Source organism: Pteropus medius, unplaced genomic scaffold (genome assembly GCF_902729225.1).
Source record: "Pteropus medius unplaced genomic scaffold, Ma_sr-lr_union100, whole genome shotgun sequence".
Lineage (NCBI taxonomy): Eukaryota > Metazoa > Chordata > Mammalia > Chiroptera > Pteropodidae > Pteropus > Pteropus medius.
Genome location: NW_024347791.1, coordinates 28,527,537 through 28,548,132, shown reverse-complemented (window position 1 = coordinate 28,548,132; position 20,596 = coordinate 28,527,537).

Below are 20,596 nucleotides of genomic sequence, written 5' to 3'. Positions count from 1 at the left end.
GAAACAAAGATTATTGACATTGAAATGGTGATAATAAGTGCTAGATTTTACATTGATTAGGATTTTTTTTTATTATAAATAACAGAAACCAAACTTAAATAAACTTAAACTATAAAAAAGAATAAGAGGGGAGATAAGCTTTCCAGCAAGTCGATACTCATATCAACATAATCTATATAAAAATAATAGAATTCCATTTGGCCCTTGCATCATGTGTCCATCTTGATGACTAGGGTAGGAGATGGCAATTGGTGAGAGAACTAAAATTATGTATAACTCTCACTAAAACCACATTGTTTGAAGAAGTTTTTTCTAGGAAGAGTTCTATTAAATTTGTTAGAACATAGTGGCCAGTAGAATTTACAAAGCCAAACAATCACATTAATATTGAAACGTCATTACACAGAGTAGAAAAACTAACAGTGAATTGCGCTCTTTGAAGATTATATCAGACTCTGAGTTGCTCTTGGATAATGTGCAACAGTTAAATTCCACATCAGTAGTAATTCATGTTAATTTATAATTATAAAGTTTAAATAATTACACATTCTTAAATACATATACCTCTTCAAAGTGTGTTCCTAAATTTGTTCTTAGAAAAAAATAAACCCTGAAAAAGGAGTGATTATTTAGATGGATGTTGCCTATTCTAAAATTAAGTGGGCCATTTTTAATGACTTGATCTGTTACTAACCTTACTAATCAATTGTCCTCTGGTAAAGTCAATTAAACCAAGTCTATGGCTACACTGTTAAAACTCCATATTTTAAAAGTGAATAATATCCTGGGAGGTATTGATACTAATTATTGAACCAACACACTAGAATGTATGTAGTTTAGGGGTTGATGATAGGTGGTTTCTGAGTAACTTCTCCTTTCTCATTGGAGGAAGACCCAGGAAGCATGCTGAGCATTGTATCTGGGCAGTAACTCAATGCACCATAGACCCTACAAAGGAAAGGTGTTACCATTAGGAGTTTCAAAGAGGACTCAATATAATGTTCGACACACTGAAGCAGGCAGCAGAAGTTCCTCAAAAGGGAAGGTTTTCTGAAAAAAGCTCTGACCACCTGTCCTTGTGAATAAAACCAAAACGTAGAAGTAAATTTACTTAAAAAGAATGGCCAAAGTTCATACTGGAAACAAAAGCACATTTAGCAAAACCAGGACAGTACTTCAATTAGATTAGTAAGAAAGGTGCCGGAAACTAAATTCAGAATGTATCCCAAGGTGAAGAGTAAGACTAGAAGATAAAATTAGGCTTTGCCACAGGTGTGGGTCAAATGGCACCTTTAAAGAGGAACCGGACAAAATTAAAGTATCAGACAATGCCTGAATAGTAAGAACTACTTCAATGTATTTGTTTTGTAAAATGAAATTATAATATCTTGGACCAAAATTGATAACACTATTGCTTATTAACTTCTGTTTTATAGATTTTTATATATTAATTACCAGGAAATTGTTTAAGGTGAAATAGTACATCAGACCATTTAAGTAAAGTGTATGTCTAAAGGCAATGGGACTAATGCACAAATAAGTTTTTAGAATGGATTGTCTTGAAATCTTTTTGAAAATCTTCAATTTAGAAATTATTCAAAAAAATTTTTAAAACAATACCTGTTTATTTTTTTTTTTAATTGTCATTTTTACTTAAGAGAAGTTATTGGGATTGGAGTTTTCAGTTATTTTTGAGACTTTAGTTTTGTATTAGCTATAAATTACCTGATTTAAAAATTTAAGTAAAACTAAATATAAACCTTGGATATTTTTTTAAGTTCAGACCCCACCAAATAAACTATCTTATGGTTATTTCAATCTTTATTTGTAGATTGTCTATTTACATGGCTTATGATTGCTTGGCAGTTTAATATAAATTTGAAGACATATAAAAGTTATACCTGATAGTGCTATGTATTTGTAGTTCACTATGCAATTTTTGAGGTGATCAAAATTTTTTCCATAATTGCTCTTAATGAAATACCAATATTAATTATTTGCATATATGTTAAATTAATTAAAGTTTATACTTAAGAAGATAGGTGTGTATCGTTTTGTTTACATTACCATTTGTTCTTATTACATATCCAAAGTTACCTGACATTATCCAAAAATGTGTAGCTATTATTGACCTAAAAAAATTGCTAGATAAATTCTTGGAATTTTCTGAAATTATCTTTAGTGAAAATTTTCACATTTACTTATGTCATATATAGCAAAGGTAGAAAACAGGAGAAATCAGTAAGCACTATTTTCTCAATTCTGTATTTTTAGTTTCAAAGTTTAAGTTTTAATCTTATAAAACTTACATATTTGGGGGCTCTTGATATATAGTTTAAATACTGTAAGATAAGATTGTAAAGAGAATATATTTTGAAATAAATGACTAGTCTTTACCTATATGAATTTCCCCATGTTTTTGATCATTGTTGTTAATTTTGGACCACCTGTATATTTATCAGATTGATCGAGGACATTGACATCCATCTCTTTCCTTCTCCATTTTGTTTTATCATTTTTCTGTGAGATTGTATTTTCCATAATAAATTTTATTAGCATTTGTTATTTTTAAGGTGAGTATCTTTATTTGTAAGCAATCAATATAAAGTTAGAATTCAACTTCACTCTGTCATCATCTCCTGGTGTATTAATCAGAATTCAATCAGGACATAAAAATCACACAGCAATTTAGAGAGTTTAATATGAAGAATGATTATTAACTATATCAGGGAATTAGAATAATGGAGAATTGGTTAGCAAGAGAGAACTCTAAAGAGCACAAGAACACCATATATAAGTGTAGTTACTGCCCCTAAGACAGAGATAGAACACCCACAGAAGAAGACTTCTCAAGGATAGATCTAGACCTTGTTGGAGAAGCAAAATCTTGTATACTGAGTGGTAGTAAAGTCACTAGCATGACACTAGCAGAAATTGCTGGAAAAATATCCTCAAGAACTAGTCATAAATCTACCTGCTAGAGTGCTAGTGAAACGTCTTTCCAGAGATTTGGACCATTAGAGGGACTCCACTAGGAAATCAACAAAAAGGAAGTTGCATTTAGGGTTTATTATCAAGAAGGCAGCAGGATACACACATTATTTGGGTTATTAAAATTCTCTGGAAACTAAAATGTTGAAAAAAAACAAAGGAGGCAGATTATATAATAAACATGTGTATTAGGAAATACCAGAAGAGCCAATAAAGAACATTAAAATCTGATTGCCTATATAGACTCAAAATATGTAATCAATTTTTCTAGTCAATCAATAAACTAGTCTTTTTAATATTACAAACCAAATTTTTAAAATAATTCATATAATTTCATCAAAATGATCAAATAAGTATAGCCACTAAAAAGAACATTAGATTTTTTGAATGGTGATTATGTAACAAAATAAAAAGATTTCAGAAGACATCATTTCTCCTAAAGTTTAAAAGTCTGCAAGTAGGAAAAAAAAAAAAAAGGATTACTTTGCTTGACTTTCTTACAATTTACACTTTAAAATTTTTTTTTGGTTCTAGTTTAGAGTATATTGTTTCATAACTTCAACATATTTGACCCTAGCTTCAATGTGGGAGTTGGTGAGATGAGAAACTTCAAACTGTGATGATGAAACCCCCAGTTCAAATGCTCTGGGGTGATTCTGTGAAGAGACTATTCCTTAAAATAAATGATTTGATCTTCAATCAAGAAAAGTGTTTACTTGCTGGAAACTTTCCAGTTTGCTGTTCTGAAGAACTCAATTTAGAAATTTCATCAACTTTCACTTATCCATGCTATTGGAGAGAAATAAGGGCATGAATAATCTAAAAGTACAATTAATTTTAAGAGAATTTATATGAAGTGGTTTTCTGTAGTAGATTTAACTTCCTAGTTGTGTTGTGCCTAAGCTAATAATAAAATTAGTTTTTCTTTCCTCAGGGTATAATAATTGGTAGCTCAGTAAAATAATGGGTGATAAGGGAAAAGCGGGCACTTTGATTACTTAACATGAAGAATTCCTTAAGCAGTAGAGCCATATGTGGAGAGTTAGTTGAAAAATATTGATAATAAAGAAAGCTAACTATATGTGAAAAACTGGAGGATCATACAACTGGTCCTACATCGTGAGATGCTGACTGTATTTCATACATATAAACGTTAGTGAAGTGAATATACTTTACTAGTCTACCCTTCCATGAGTCTATGGATTTAAAAGCATTTTGTAACTTATAAAGCATTATATAAATATATCCTTAATTCGAAGTTGCCATAATGTGGTGTATAGATTCATCGTAATTCTCATTAATATACATGGAAAGTGTCATATTTTTAATGTTAATTTCTTTCCCATGGTCTTTTTTTTTCCTCCTATTTCCCATTTGACTCTGTGATTGCGTATCTCAGAGAATGACCCTAGAAGATATTTGTTTCCAAAAGCCTAAGTCTACCCCAAACAAGGATGGTGAGAGATGGTTTTCTGTAAACTAAGAAGAGAAACTCCTTGGCTACAGATGAAAGGGTGGGTGATACAATAGTTTGGGAGACTTTAGAGAAAGTGAAATATATAAAGAGACCATCACTGAAATTCTGGTCATGCCAAATCAACAGCCAACTCAGTCAGCTGAGAGAAAAAAAAAAAAAAAAAAACCCAAAAAACCTGGAGTAGCTAGGTAGCTAAAGGGAAATGTGGATACTAGTAACTAAAAATGGTAACAAAAACAATCAATTTGAGGAATCTGTGGGAAGATTAAATTTTCTCTAGGGTCAGTGTGTATGGGAAACTGATGGCTACAGAACTTGATTGAAAGAGAGAGAATATTTTTGAAGACATATTTTAAATACCACTGTTTTATTTTTTAACTTTCGATTTGTTATTTTAGTAATCTGAGGCAACAGGAGTATTATAAGGTTAGTATCAATGCCCTATGCAAGCGAGAAATTGATGGAAACTGGTTTGGCCTGAATAGTTATTCATAGACATTTATTTCCTACCTTCTCTTCTTTGGATTTCCAGCTTTGCCAAGCACCTCTTACTAATGTTTCTCAGAGTCATACTCCTACATAACATATACTCTTATATAATATATAAAATCTTACTACATTATAAAGGTGTCATTACAAATGCATGTGTGAAGAACAGATTATTTATTAGATAGGATTGAAAAGATTGACTCATTTCATGAAGAAAAATAAACTTAGATCTCTACCTAACTCCATATAGAAAGGTGTATTCCAGATGGTTTAAAAACTTAATGAAAAGTAAAACTAGAAAGTCAATAAACAGATATATTAAAGACTGTCATTGTTACTAAGATACTATGAAGAATTTCTTAAACAGTGCTAACCATGAAGCAAAACAAACAAACACAAAAGAAGGTTCATTAAGATATAATGGAAAATGTAAAAGATGAAAGAATAGATAAAACTGATAAGGGTCACTATTTAGCATATAGATTACTATTTAGATTCTAAAATATACTGATAACTGTAATCAACTAGAAAAAGATAGCAAATCAAATAGGAAAGCAATCCAAGGAGATGAATAGGCAATGTACAGAAAAAATTCTAAACTAAGAAGGATATGAATATATTTTGTAATTTATTAATAATCAGATAAATGGGCATGAAAATAACTTGTTATCACATTAAACTTGTCAAATTGATAATGATAAGTCTTGCTGGAATATTGAGAAATTGATCATCTGGTGACTTGCTACTTAGTTATCTTTAAGAGCAGTCTGGCTCTACTTGGTCAAATTAAGTGTATGTACAACTGATGACTGAGGAATTATATATATATATGATATAGATATACACACAACCAAAATCTTATTGAATTCATTTTCAAAGAGTGAGACCAATTAGATCTCTGTTCTCTATTTCTGGAAGCAGCGAAACCATTATCAATACTTTATGAAAATCAAATCACTAAAGACACAGTGGAAAGTATATGAGTATATGGAATTAAAAATAAGAGAAAAAAGTCATATGGTAGAAAAAGATTGATATAGAAAATAAAAAGTACCATTTGTTTTGCTAAATAAGAATTCTGAATAAATGACAGAATCCACAGTCATAATTTAAATTTAACAGATTCTTATAATTGAAAAATGTTAGACACTGGAAAACATTTTTATAATTCATTACTAAATTAAAACAATAAAAAATTAAAGTTTGATGATTTTGATAAGACCGAAATAAAGACATCTTCATTAGAAAGGATGCCATTATCAGAATAAAAACTAGGAGAAAAAATGTAAAACAAAAAAAGGTTCATGAATCTAATGGCAACTCTTTTCATATTGACCTTGAATTTTAATATTCCATGTTATATTCACCAATATTATATGAATATTTGTTTATCTAAGCCTTCACATTATTGAATTTCTTAAACTTTAAAGTATTTGTTAATCTAGTAAGTGTTACGAACATTTTAAACAGGCATAAGATTGGATATCTTTTCATTTTTTATTGGCCATCTGACTTCTATTTTTATTAACTGTTCACTTCGAGTTTTGAATTTCATGGTCTTTTATGCTATGCCTTTTGATTTTATATTAATAAAAGGGTATAATTTACAATGAGATATACATAACACATATAATTGTAAACAAGGCTGACAATTCAATAAGTTGCTGCTTTCTTTCTTTTTTTTTTTTCTTTAGTACTTATTTTGAATTCATTTCAAAATTTAAAGGAAAAAATAAAGAACAGGAAAAAAATCTTCCATATACCTTTAATCCAGATACTTCAATCAAATTTCAAAAATTGTGTCAACTGTAGTTCTGGTCAAGACGGAAGAATAGGTGAATGCTGTGACATCAAAATTACAAATAAACTACAGAAAAACCATCATTGAAAATTGCCTGAGGTCTAGCTAAATAGTTCTTTAAGGACAAAAGAAGAAGCCACTTCCAGATTGGTAGGAGTGGGGAAGATGCAGAACGAGTAAGTCCTACACCCATGTGTGGCAATTAAAAATTGGGAGGGATATCTCAGTTGCGGAGATCACCCCTGAGAAGTGAGGGTTCAGCCCCACACCAGGCTACATAACCCAGGGTTCCAGTGCCAGGAAGAGAAGTCTCCATAACTTCTGGCTGTGGAAACCTGTGAAGATTGTGGCTGCATGAGATGGAGAGCGACTAGAGTCATAGGCATTTCTCTTAAAGAGTCTGTGTCCTTTACTTGCTGATGGACTCATTTGCTCTGAGCTCTAGTGCTGTGGCAGCAGCTTGAGGGGTGCTGGGGACATACGGAGAGAAACTGAATTGTCTGGCTTCAGGACAAGGACTGGAGGGGCAGCTTTCTCCCAAACAAAAGTGTTGGCAGAAGCTATTGTTCTTTTGTTGAGCCCTCCTCAATTCTGATGTGCAGAGGCAGGTGGCACCATATCTGAGTCTCCATCAAGCTGGCTAACACTGTTGCTCTAGTGATTCCCAGAGACTCTGGCTCACCTAACTTGTGGGTCCAACCAAGCCACTCCCATACAAATAAACTCTTGGATCTTTCTGTGGACTTTCCTAAAATCTCTCAAAGTCTCACGAACCCATAACAAGTAGCATCTGGCCTCAGTATGCGTTTTATCTTGCTGGGCAGCCCCAAGCCCGGTACCAACATCAGCCCATCTCAGTTTGTAGCTTAGCCTCTCCCAGGCACCTCCAAGTCTAGCACAAGCAGTGACCCTCAGCAGATCACTCTGTAGCTCATACAAAGTGGCCTCTGACAGAGAATAGGTAATAACTAACCTTGCCTGCAACAGAGCTCCTCCCAAGACGCCCCCAAAACAACACACTTGGCAGCTAGCCTCAGACCACATCAGAATACCACCTGGCTGCCTCCACAGATGGCACATCCAAAAGGCAGATGAGCAGGCACTGGAGCCCTCTAAAGTGAATCTTTCTCTGTAGGATCAGACCTTGCACCATAGCACTTTCACTATAGTCATGGACAGTCATCACCCAATCAGCCTGAGGGTCAATTTTTCTTATTTACGTGCAAAAAGCAACTGAGGCTCAACTACAACAGGACAGCACATGCAGCCCACATATGGGATACACCTGGAGTACCAGGCTCAGATGACAAGGGAGACTGTATCACTGGGCCCCAGAGAACACCTACTACATAAGACTACTCTACTAAGACTAGGAGACATAGCGGCTCTACTTAATACACAGAAACAAACACAGAAAGTCAGCAAGAATAGTTAGACAAAGAAATATGTCCCAACTGAAAGGACAGAATAAGTAGCAAAAAGAGAACTAAACAAAATGGAGATAAGCAATTTACTAGATGCATAATTTGAAACACTGATTGGAAGGATACTCAATGATCTCAGTGAGAACTTCAAGAGATAGAAAACATAAAAATGGAGATAGAAAACATAAAAAGAGATCTAGTCAGAAATAAAGAATATAACTGAAATAAAAAATAGGTTAGAGAGAATCAACAGTAGATTAGATAAAACAGATGATCAAGTAAGAAATTTAGAAGATAAGCTAGCAGAAAACAATCAAAACAGCTAAAAGAACAAAGAATCAAAAAAGTTATGATAGTTTAATGGGCCTCTGAGACAACATCAAGCATACCAACATTACATCATAGGGATATGAGAAGGAAAAGAGAGAGATCAAGGAATTGAAAACCTATTTCAAGAAATAATGATAGAAAACTTCCTACTCTGGTGAAGGAAACAGATATACAGGCCCAGAAAGCACAGAGAGTCCCAAACAAGATGAACTCAAAGAGGCCCATCCCAAGACATATTATCATTAAAGTGCCAAAGGTTAAAGACAAAGACAAAGATCTTTAAAACAGAAAGAGAAAAGCAGTTAGTTGCCTACAAGGAAGCTCCCATATGACTTCCAGGTGATTTCTTGACAGAAACTCTGCAGGCCAGAAAGGAATGACACAAAATATTCAAAGTGATAAAAAGTAAAAACCTACGACCAAAATTACTATACTCAGTAAAGCTATCATTTAGGATTGAAGGACAGATAAAGAGCTTTGCAGACCAGAAAAAAGTAAATGAGTTCATTAATACCAAACCAGTATTAAGAAAATGTTAAAGGGACTTCTTGAAGAAAGAAGAAGAAATAGAAGGAGGAAGAGGAGGAGAAAAGTGGAGGAAGAGGAGAAAAAGGGGAAGAAAAGGGGAAGGAGAGGAAGAGGAGGAGGAAGAGGAAGAAAATCAAAATATGAATAATGAAAAAGGCAATGAATGTATTTATCAACAATTACTTGAAATGTAAATGTATTAAATGTATCAATCAAAAGATAGGGTGGCTGAATGGATAAGACCATAAGATCCTTACATATGTTGCTTACAGGAGACTCACTTCAGATTGAAAGATATACATAGACTGAAAATAAAGTGATATTCCATGAAAATGAAAAACAAACAAAAAAGCTGGGGTCACAATACTTATCCCAGACAAAATGGACTTTAAAACAAAGGTTATAACAAGAGGCAAAGACAGACCCAGTAATTCCACTTCTGGATATTTACTCGAACAAACCCAAAATGCATGTACCTCTTTATATTCATTGCAGTGTTATTTATAATAGCCAAGATATAGAAGCAACCTGGGTGTCTATCAATGGATGAATGGATAAAGAGGAGGATATGTATATACAATGTAATATTACCCAGCCATTAAAAAAGAAATGAAATCTCACCATTTGCAACAACATAGATGGACTTAGACAGTATTGGGCTGAAAGGAGTAAGTCAGATAGAGGAAAACAAATGCCATATGATTTTATTTACATATGGAATTTAAAGAACAAATTGAACAATCAAACAAAACAGAAATAAACTCATAAATAAAGAGCACATTTTGATGGTTGCCAGATGGGAGGGGGTTTAAGGGAATAGATGGAAAAAGGGGTAGGGCTTAAGAAGTACAAATTAGTAGTTACAAAAATGGTCATGGGAATATAAATTATAGCATAAGAAATATAGTCAATAATATCATAATAACTGTGTATGGTATAGATGGGTACTAGATGTATAAAAACAATTACTTCATAAGGTATATAAATGTCTAATTACTGTTGTATACCTGAAACTAATACAATATTATATGTCAACTGTAATTGAAAAATAAATAAATAAGTAAATAAAATTAAGAAGCAGGCTTGATTTTTAAAAAAAATGTATACAAGTAGCAAATAGATAAATGAAAAGATGCTCAACAATTAATCATTAAGGAACTGAGAGTTAAAACCACAATGAGATAACACTGCACGCCTATCTGAACAGCTCCAATTAAAAAGTGGTAATACTCAATGCTAGTGAAAGTGTGGAGTAACTATCTCCCCTACATTGCTGGAAGGAATGCAAAATGGCACACCTTCTTTAGAAAATAGTTTGGAAATTTTTTATAAACCAAAACATAGATATTATGTAACTCAGAAATCCCACACCAAGATACCTACTCAAGATAAATGACATTTTTGTTGTTGTTTAAACAAGAAATTGTACATGTACGTATCTAGTAGCTTCATTTATAATTGACAAAAATTAAAACAACTAAGATGTCCTTCTATTGTGACTAGATAAATAAATAGTGGTTCATCCATTCAATAGAATGCTACTAACAAAAAGAAACAACTATGGAGCCACACAACAACACTAATGAATCTTAAATGCATTTTGGTAAGTAAAACAAACCAGATTCAAAAGAGAGGATGCTGCACAGTTTCACTTATATGATACCATGCAAAGGCAAAAAAAAAGGATTTTGTATTCTATCAAAATTAATATTTGAATTTGGAAAATTGTTTTATTATTATGTAAGAGGTTTATATTTAAAGAAGTTCGATGTCTGATATATGGGAATTCTGTATAATTTTTGCCATTCTTCTGTACATCTAAAATTATCTCAAAATACAGTTTTTTCAAAAGTAATTTGGTAATTGAAAAAAGTGTCCAAATAATAACTTTTACATCAAAATGATCCAATCTAAGTTCACATGATACACTTTGATATCAGTCAGGTTAGAACAACTCTTCATTCATTCTTGACTTTAATATCCTACATATTTTTGAAGATTACAGAACTGTATTTTTATACAATTTTTTTTTAATTTGGATTGGTCTAATATTTCTTCATGGTTAGATTTAAATTATGCCTTTTGGGTAGAAACATCACAGGAGTATTGCTGTATTCTAAATTATTGCATCTCAACAGGCGACTTGCAATATAAGTTTGTTCTATCATTTGTGATATTCAATTTTATCACTTGAGGTGGTATCAGCAAAAAAATTCTTTATTGCAAAATTTTTTCCTTTCCTTTTTATATAAATAGTTTTGGGACAAACTTGTAGAGCTTACGCAGATACTCTATTTCTCCTACAGGTTCCAGTCACTCTTTTAGCATCCATTGATATTACTTGACTAAATTTAATAGCTATGATGGTAGTTGTCTGTCAAGGGCAATTTTCTAATTTCATTTCTTGTATATTTGTTATTAAACATTGTCCTACAAGGAAAACATTTTTATTTTCTCCTTTTTATTTATGTATATCAGTGTAGACTCATGGATTCTATTTTATTGAATATAATATAATGTGTGCACTTGTGTGTATGTGCATGTACACATATATACTGTTATTGTTGTTTACTTTGGCATTAAGGTATTCTATTTAGCCAATGACAGTTATACCTTTTAAACTGACTTCATATTTTGGGCACTTTCCTGTTTTCTTGTGTAACAAAATCTTCCAGAATTATTTTGTTCTTCCCCTGCCCTAGCCCGACAATCAAGTATTTCTGTAAGGAACGATGGCTCCTTTTAATGGAAATTATTTATTGACTAAAGTCTGAGTTCTAGGTATTTTTATTTCTACTGGAGTTTTGCTGGTTCCAGGTCCTGGCCATGTATAAAGTTGGGAAATATATGCATGCATATTTGTATACATAGGTCACAAACATACATAGCTTTTATTATCTACAATTATTTCTATATCTGTGAGTGCATGTCTATACTTGAAAGTTCGATATGATACTTTGGATTCATTTTGGCATTCACCTTTTCCATATTTGAAAGTCTTTTCTCCAACTATGATGCTTGACTCAAATTTTCTTCATTGTGTTTATTTATATATTCATTCAATCCTCCACATATAAGCAACCTCTGAACCTTACTGGAATTCCTCCCCACTTATTTATGCTTAATAGCTTTTTGACTAATTATGAAGGAAGGATGGAAAAAGAAAGGAAGAAAGGAAAAAAGCAAGGAAAGAATTAGGTGAGTTTTATCTTATATATCTATTAGTGTAAATTTCATCACAATTAAAAAAATAAAACATTTCTCTCATCCCATTGTTGCAGAAACAAGACCGGCAAGAAAATAAGCACCACTCGGAGAGTTGGAGAACTCAGGTTTATTATGCCAGCGGTCCCAGAAGTGCTCAGGGATAACCTTACTTTTATAGGGCTTAACAAGCAAAGGCAATACATCTGTTCTTAATAAGCAAAGGCAATACATCTGCTATCTAGACAGAACAATCAAAGAGGAGGGAGAGACTTTAGTTGATTTCAAGATCACTCTGTCCTTTGGCCTATGCAGCAAGCATGACCACAGCAGAAGAACAAAGAGCTGATTACAAGGTTAGCCATTTGACTGGAAAATTTCTCTTCACCACTAAATTCTGCCATGTTCATTTTCAACCAAAACTTCACTCCAATTCAATCACTGCTCTGATTTCTGTTGGCATAGCTTAGTTTAATATGTTCTAAAAATTCATTTTAATTGAATCACAGATTACATAATTTTTTGTTTGATTTGTCCTGTCCTGACCAAAATTATTTTAAGATCATCCTGTTGTATATATCACTATTTTATTCATTAGTTTTTCTTGAGTTATAATAAATTATATAAATAAATCATATAAATTATATAAATAAATAAATAAATTTCTTTATCTATTTATCAACTCTCAGGCAACTGATTTACTTTGTTTTTGGCTATTAGGTAAATAATTATTATAAATACTTTTTACGATTCCTTTGAATAAATATATTTTCATTATTCTTGGATTGAATACCTAGAAGTTAAATTGTGGGTCATCAAATGTATGCATTTTTATTTTATGAGAAACTCATTTTTAAAAAGATGTTTTCCAAACAAGAAAAATCATTTTTTCAAAGTGCTTATATCATTCTACACTGCTACCAAATATACCCGATGACACTTTTATATAAAAAAATACATTTCAATCTCAAAATAAAGATGTCTAATCTCATAAACATATTCATTGTAATAAATCATTTCTAAAAAGTATGAATAATATTTAGAACCCCTAAAATATTCATTTAAATAATAATTTATTCAGGATATAAAGATAAATCCTTTAATGACTGAAAAATAAAAGACACAACCCTTCATTGAAAGTGATGCAGACAGTTAATTCTCTCTCTCTCTCTCTCATCCCTCACATAACTAAAGGGAACATAAATGATCAAAGTATCTTACTTGAAAAATTATTTAAAATAAATATCTATACTAATTTAAAAGAAGGTAATTGAATCTCATCTAATCTCAGATTTTTAAACAATATGTAAAGATTTACCCATTCCCTGCCTAATGCTAATTTCTCTTGCCTCATTACTTCTTTTTATGGTCTAATAGAGCATTATTAATGCCATATTGAAAAAGTTCTATTTTATTCAGACATTTATCTGAGTCATAATTAAATGATTTGTTACTATGTTAAAAAAAAAAAAAAACTTTCTTTTTGATAGAGCATGAACCATAAACTCAGTTTTTTAAATAATTGATGAGGTTGTGATTGTGGTTCTAAAGAATTTTAAATTAATTTCAAAAATTAGTATATAAGTTTATTTCTGCTTGTGTTACCACACATCACAAATTTAGCAGAAATTTAACATAAAAACCATTAAAATAAAAAAGAATCAGATTAGATGCTATACAAATTCTCATATAATAGCCACAGTTGAAAATTAAAATGTTATATGTAATTGTAATTTTTAAAAATATTCTAAGACATAATATTAGATAAGAAATACATAATAATTGTTTATAATAGTAAGGAAGGAAAATAACATCAAGTATATAAAATCTGACAATATGTATATACAATAAATATTTAATAATTGCACTTTCTTCATGATTATACATAGAATTAATAAAAGAAAATAATTAAATATAAACATACTAAAGATGGTGGCTTGGTTATACACTTGTTAAATTAGAACTGATTTGTTACCTTTCATAGGCATTTAACAATACTTAGCAGCCTCATTTATTCTTTGAGAAACTTTAAACACAATTGTAAAAATAAATTTTTGTTAACCTTTTGATCTCTTATATAAAATAATCTCTTGTACTTCTTTAGAATGAAGAATAAAAAACTTATTTTGGCTTATGTTGTTCAGTGAATAAAACACAGAATCTTTATGAGGATAGCCAGTGAAAATATCCTTGGGTAAACCTTCACTTAGTATCCTTGGGTACACCTTTTTAAAATTAGGAAATGCATAATTTCAACAATTGCCAGGACTGTCTTTTATTTATCCACATTACCTACATTAAAATTTGGTAATATTTCTGATATAATATAGACCAAGTATTCTTACTACTATAAGCATAGCATTTATTATGATAATATATAAGAAACAAATTATTATCAATAAGAAGAAACATAAATATTTGTATGATGTTAGTTTTGTATAGTTACCCAGAAAGTGAGTTATGTTGATTATGAGATTAGAACAGATAGCTCATATCCTTGTTCCTCTAGTTTACAATATAACTTTCAGAAATCAATTTCACTGAGTAAACAGAAAACAAATTAATGAATACAATGCTTTAAATTCCAATAAGTAAATTGAATAGTGGGCCCACTAAGGAATACCATCACTTGTTTAGTTCATTCATTAGAATATGATAAAACTTTTATTATATATAAAAATTATCTCAAAATTATCCTAAATAGATATTACAATACTCAAAATCCACTATATGTGTGTGTGTGTGTGTGTGTGTGTGTATGTAGCACATAATTAAGCATGTGGGTGGTTTAATGATATTGCAAAGGTCAAGAAATGTTTATTACTAAAAAGATTATTTATGTATTAGATAAACGTTAATATAACAAACTCTATTACTTTCATAAAAAGAAATGTAAAGGGTGACGAGGGGGAACCAGGGTATTAAGTATATCGTGGGAATGCTTACATGCACTTACAGTAAATATTAAAGAGGATAAATGAGACAAAAATAATTGAAAATTATTTTGGTGCTTTCCTGAGTATGAAGACAGTAGGAAAAATAGGAAAACAAATCTAAAAATAAATCACATGAACATGTTTATTGGAAACAATTTGCTCTAGAAAACTGAATAAATCTTTGGAAAATAATAATTCTTAATGTTAAAAATATAAAAGAAAAAAGGCAATGAAAGTATATTCAAAACAGAGTTGCCAGGTAACAATAATGGATGATATTCCATTGGATGATATGATAGTCAATTTTATGTGCCAATTTGACTGGCCTAAGGGATGCCCAGATTGCTGCTAAAACATTTCTGGGTGTGTCTGTGAGGTGTTTCCAGAATAAATAAGTATTTAAATTTTTAGACTTAGTAAAGGAGTTCCAATGTGGCTGGACATCATCCAATCTATTGAAGGTCTGAATAAAACAAAAAGGAGGAAGAAGTGTGAATTTTCTCTTGTTGCTTGAACTAGGACATTTATCCTCTCTCCTGCTGAACTCAACTCAGATTGAGATATATACCATAAGCTCCCAGATTCTCAGGCCTTTGAACTAAGACTGAATTACACCACTAGCTTTCCTGGTTCTCCAGCCTCCAAACAACAGATCGTGGGAATTTTCAGCCTTCATAATCACATGAGCCAATTCCTATAATAAATTTCCTCATGGTTCCATTTCTCTGGAGAACTCAGACTAATACAGATGATTTGTAAAAGTATATGAAAAGTGATTCAGAAAATTTCAAGAATGAAATAAAAGAAAAAGTTACCCTGAGAAATAATTACATTACAGATATAAAAAGCAAATGTGATTCAGTGAATTGTAACATCAATTTTATTTCAATTCAAATTTCTTCAATTTTGAGATCTTTGAGAAAGTTTGAGAACAGTATAGAATTAAAGAAAAAGAACATATAGAAAAAGAGCATGTGTAAGCTTTTCATAATACAGTAACACTAAGCAAAGAGAAATAGCTTAATATTACCCTTTAATACAATGGATATGTTTTATTTAAAAGGTACAAAAGATAGGCACATACATATGCATATGCATATTTTTATATACATACATATATTTACATAATCTATATAGATATGGGTATAGGCTCAGGTAAAATACACTCAACTATACACAGATAATTTTCATAATGATAAGGTTAAGTTATGAAACTGTTAATGTAATGTTGTCATTGAGAAAATGTTGTCGCTCCCTATTCTAATGTTACTTCCCATAACTTAACACCCTTGATTCCTCTCTCCTCAATCATATATTCTTCTGTTTAATGTTTCTTAAAACTCTGAGTGTGGAATAAGAAAACACGTTTGTATACATAGCCTAGGTCCTTTCTCTTCTCCCTCTCTAGATTTATCTCACTGCAAAGATCACAGGTTCTCAAATGATTCCTCTACGCCTTATGCTGTCCATGGAGGTATTAATAGGTGTTTCCTGTAGCAAGTGAGAAGGGAAAAATTAGAAAAGTAAATAACTATTTATTGAGAAATAAAAACTTTTGAAAATTAGATAACTTCCAATTCTTTGTTTTAAGCAAAATTAAAGAAATATCTGAATTACTTTTTAATGATGAATCACTATGTTATTTTTGGCATTTTTTTTTTTACAGAAATAATTCAAAGAACTAAATGACAGTGCTTTGAAAATTCAATTTCTGAATACTTTTCTAAGTGAAAATGTTTTTTTAACTTATTAACATTATACTATAAAAAACAAGAATAAAGTAAAAAAATTGAATTAAAGAATGAACACTGGCTCATTTAACATTAAATAGTACCGATTCGCATATAATAACTAATTAAAATAACTAATAAAAATATTTATCCAGCAAGAAATGTACTTCCAGTAAAAATTTACCTTTATTTTTAATTGACAATATATTTGATGAATTATTTACTAATAATTCTAACGATAACCCATTTGTGACTAAAACTTTATAAAGCTACAATATTTTTAAATAAATTTCAATTTTTTTTTAAATTAAGTTTATTGTTTATTGGGGTAACATTGGTTAGTACAATCATATAATTTTCAAGTGGACATTATCATTTGACGTCTATATAGTCTATTGTGTGTTCACTAGATATTTGATCCCCTTTACCCACTTCGCCCTCCCCCTACCCCCTATATTTGACCTCCTTTAAATAAATTTCATATTTTAATATATACTTTCCAGAAAATTATAAGAAATCAACATAAGATTATAAATATAAAACTGTATTATAATAAAATTCTTTAGTTATAGTTGAATGTATATATATAATTATTTTTGAATAAAGTAAAATTCTCCACAGTTAAAGATGAGCTCTATGATATATTTTTACAATATTTATTGGTAGGTTCCAAATTATTATGTTAAAAGAGTAACCATTTTATTTTTAAATATTTATATTTAAACTAGTTTCTGTATAAATGGACAGATTCACATTGCAATTTACTAAATATGAGTTTCTTGAAAAACTTTAAAGACCTTGATAATGGTATTTGGGGAATAAAGAGTTGGCAACTCTTCATTTTGCTGCCTTTTACAGCTTTAGTGTTTTTCACATGGTTACCTCATTCCTAGTCCAACCACTGCTAAGGGCAGAACTCTTATCCATTCTCTATAGCATGCAGACTCCAGGTCATGATGATGAACCTCCAGTTTGCTATTTTTGTCTAAAATTTCTCTGGTGGTAGGGAAATACTGTAGTCCCCAGTAAATAAGGTGATATAGATGTGCCACTTCATTTCATTACACCTGATGACTAGTTGGGCCTGACCAGGCCCCATCCGTTTCTCTCTACTAATGTGTCAGGAGAACCTCAACATTTACAAGACTTGAGATACTTGGTTGAAAATATTTTCTTCCTTCTTTCCCCATCTTCAACATTTTGTTTTATTGAGTGTATATTTAAAGAATAACATTAAAATGACACAATTTACACTTAAATTTATGTAAAAATACTAGAAGTAGAGTGAAAATATGAGCAAGTATATGCTCTTTTGAATAATTTTATTGGGGACATAAGCCTAAAAGCAATTTCATTTTACAGAAGAGGGTTTAAAAGACAAGCTAAATAACTGTTAACATTGAAAATATAAAAAGAAACAAACTGATAGTTGTTTAAGGACAAATGATATTTATTTTCACAATATTTCATTTTTATTACCGTATTTTAAGTAATAAAAATATATGTATAATCAAATGGACTTAAAATTATACACTTGCTTATGCTAATTTCTCAAATTTATGACCTTATGATAGATTCAAATAGATCACCATACTTCGGCTCATGTATGTATGTATGTATGTATGTATGTATGGACTTACCACTCTATATACGGTATAACATTGGAAGCTTACTTAGATATCATTTTCCTGAGGGTAAACTGAGGTTCAATATGAAAGATTATGTTTCCCTTTGTTGAAGCATTCATTTATGATGTATACAAATCAAGACTGAATGTTTCCAGTCTACTCTTTTATCTATTACATAAAGCACCACTTTGTAGAAAATAAAACCAATCACATTACAAAGATTTAGCATTCCTTTATTTTCTAATAAATGCTTTAAAATTTTTGTCATACTTTGCTATTATTAATCAATATATTAATATAATTGGAAAAATAGAGATAGAACTAAACCATTTTTTTAAAGGTATTTTTAAGAGCAGCCAACTTAATTAGACAATGAACAAGATTTAGAGAATATGGCACTAGAGAGGTAGTTTGTTAAAACAGATATCACATGTAGCAATACAGGGAACATTAGCCATAGGCTGGTGAAAATAGAGATCACATTCAAATAACTGAGGAGAGAATAGAAAGTGAGGAAGTAGAGATAGTAAATGCTGATGATTCTCTCAAGAATCTTTGCAGTATTCTATAATGACAAGAAAATAAGCTTTATTTTAAGATACTAGAGTTTGAATTTTGATTTTGACACTTAATAGCTGTGTGATTTGGGGCAAGTCACACAATTCTTGACTTTCAGAATCTCCAGATGTCAAATGAGGGTGAGGATTTCTATCTCATGGGGTTATTATAAGCATTATAGGAAATCCATCTATATAGAATGTACTTAGCACACTGCTTCACACATAGTAAGTGCAATACATGAAATATACAACACTAAATACATAAATATATTAGGAAGAAATAAATAATTTAAAGAAGGGTATATTTTACAAAATTATTTCAACTATAAAATATACTTGAAGATAATTCATACGTTTATCAAAGAGATTAATTTATATTGAAATTATTAGAATAACTGTAATTTATTGTTTAATTTATTAGGATTAGAAAAAAATGCACATCCAAACTTTTTATTTTAGGTAGAAAATCCAACCAGAATTTTTCCATTAATAAAAAGTAACACATTTTTTTTTTTTATTTTTCAATCCTTATCTAAATACTTTGAATCTTAAAAATGTTAATAATTTGGATCAATGTAAGTCTTCTTGAATTATTTCTAGATTTATGAGAATCCAAAAATCCAACAGAAATTATGACTGCCAGAAATGATCTTAAAAAGTCTCTTCTTTTTCTTTTCTTTTTTTTTTTTTTTACTTTTATGTTAATTTAGAGGCACTATACCTTTTGGTTTTACATAGAAATTTAGTAGTAATATGATGATCAATTCTTAAAAATGTTTTTGCTATATGCTTATAACTATGCATGTCTAATACTTTTTACTTGTTATAAAACTCAGAAAATACCTAATTTGAAACCATCGAAATGAAGTTAGTCATCAAAAAAAAGTAATTAACTATTTATTTTTTATCAATATGGGTGATATGTGTATTAAAGACTAATCATATTCATAATTTTGACTCTCATTTAGAACAAATAAAGTTTTTAGTTTTCAATTTATTTATTACATTCAGATAATTGTCTTGATCTTATAGCAAAGAAAAAGTTTTGTTGTCATAACTGTTTTTGTATTTTTATTTTATTTTTGTGTAAAAGACGGTGTCTTCTTATTCTGTAGCAGAACAGCTTCAGAATTCTTTAAGATAAATTTAGATTAACTAATATATATTTGGTCTATGAACATGAAAAACCAAAATGTGCAAAAATCTAAAATATTTTTATCAATCTAATCATGCTAATCTGTAGATCAAATATGAATATTTATTTGATAGCGCCATAATAAAGAAATCTGATAGTGTTAGAAACTTGATGGTTTTCATCCATTCTGCTATGGAGTAAAGAAAAATCTTAGATTTGCATATTACTGTTACTAGACTTATGTTAATATTATACCATAATGATCAAATATATGTTTGTAATAAAATTACATATTTTAAAAAATTATACATTCACATATAAATGACTATTTGTATTAATTTTAAAACAAAATTCACAGTTTTA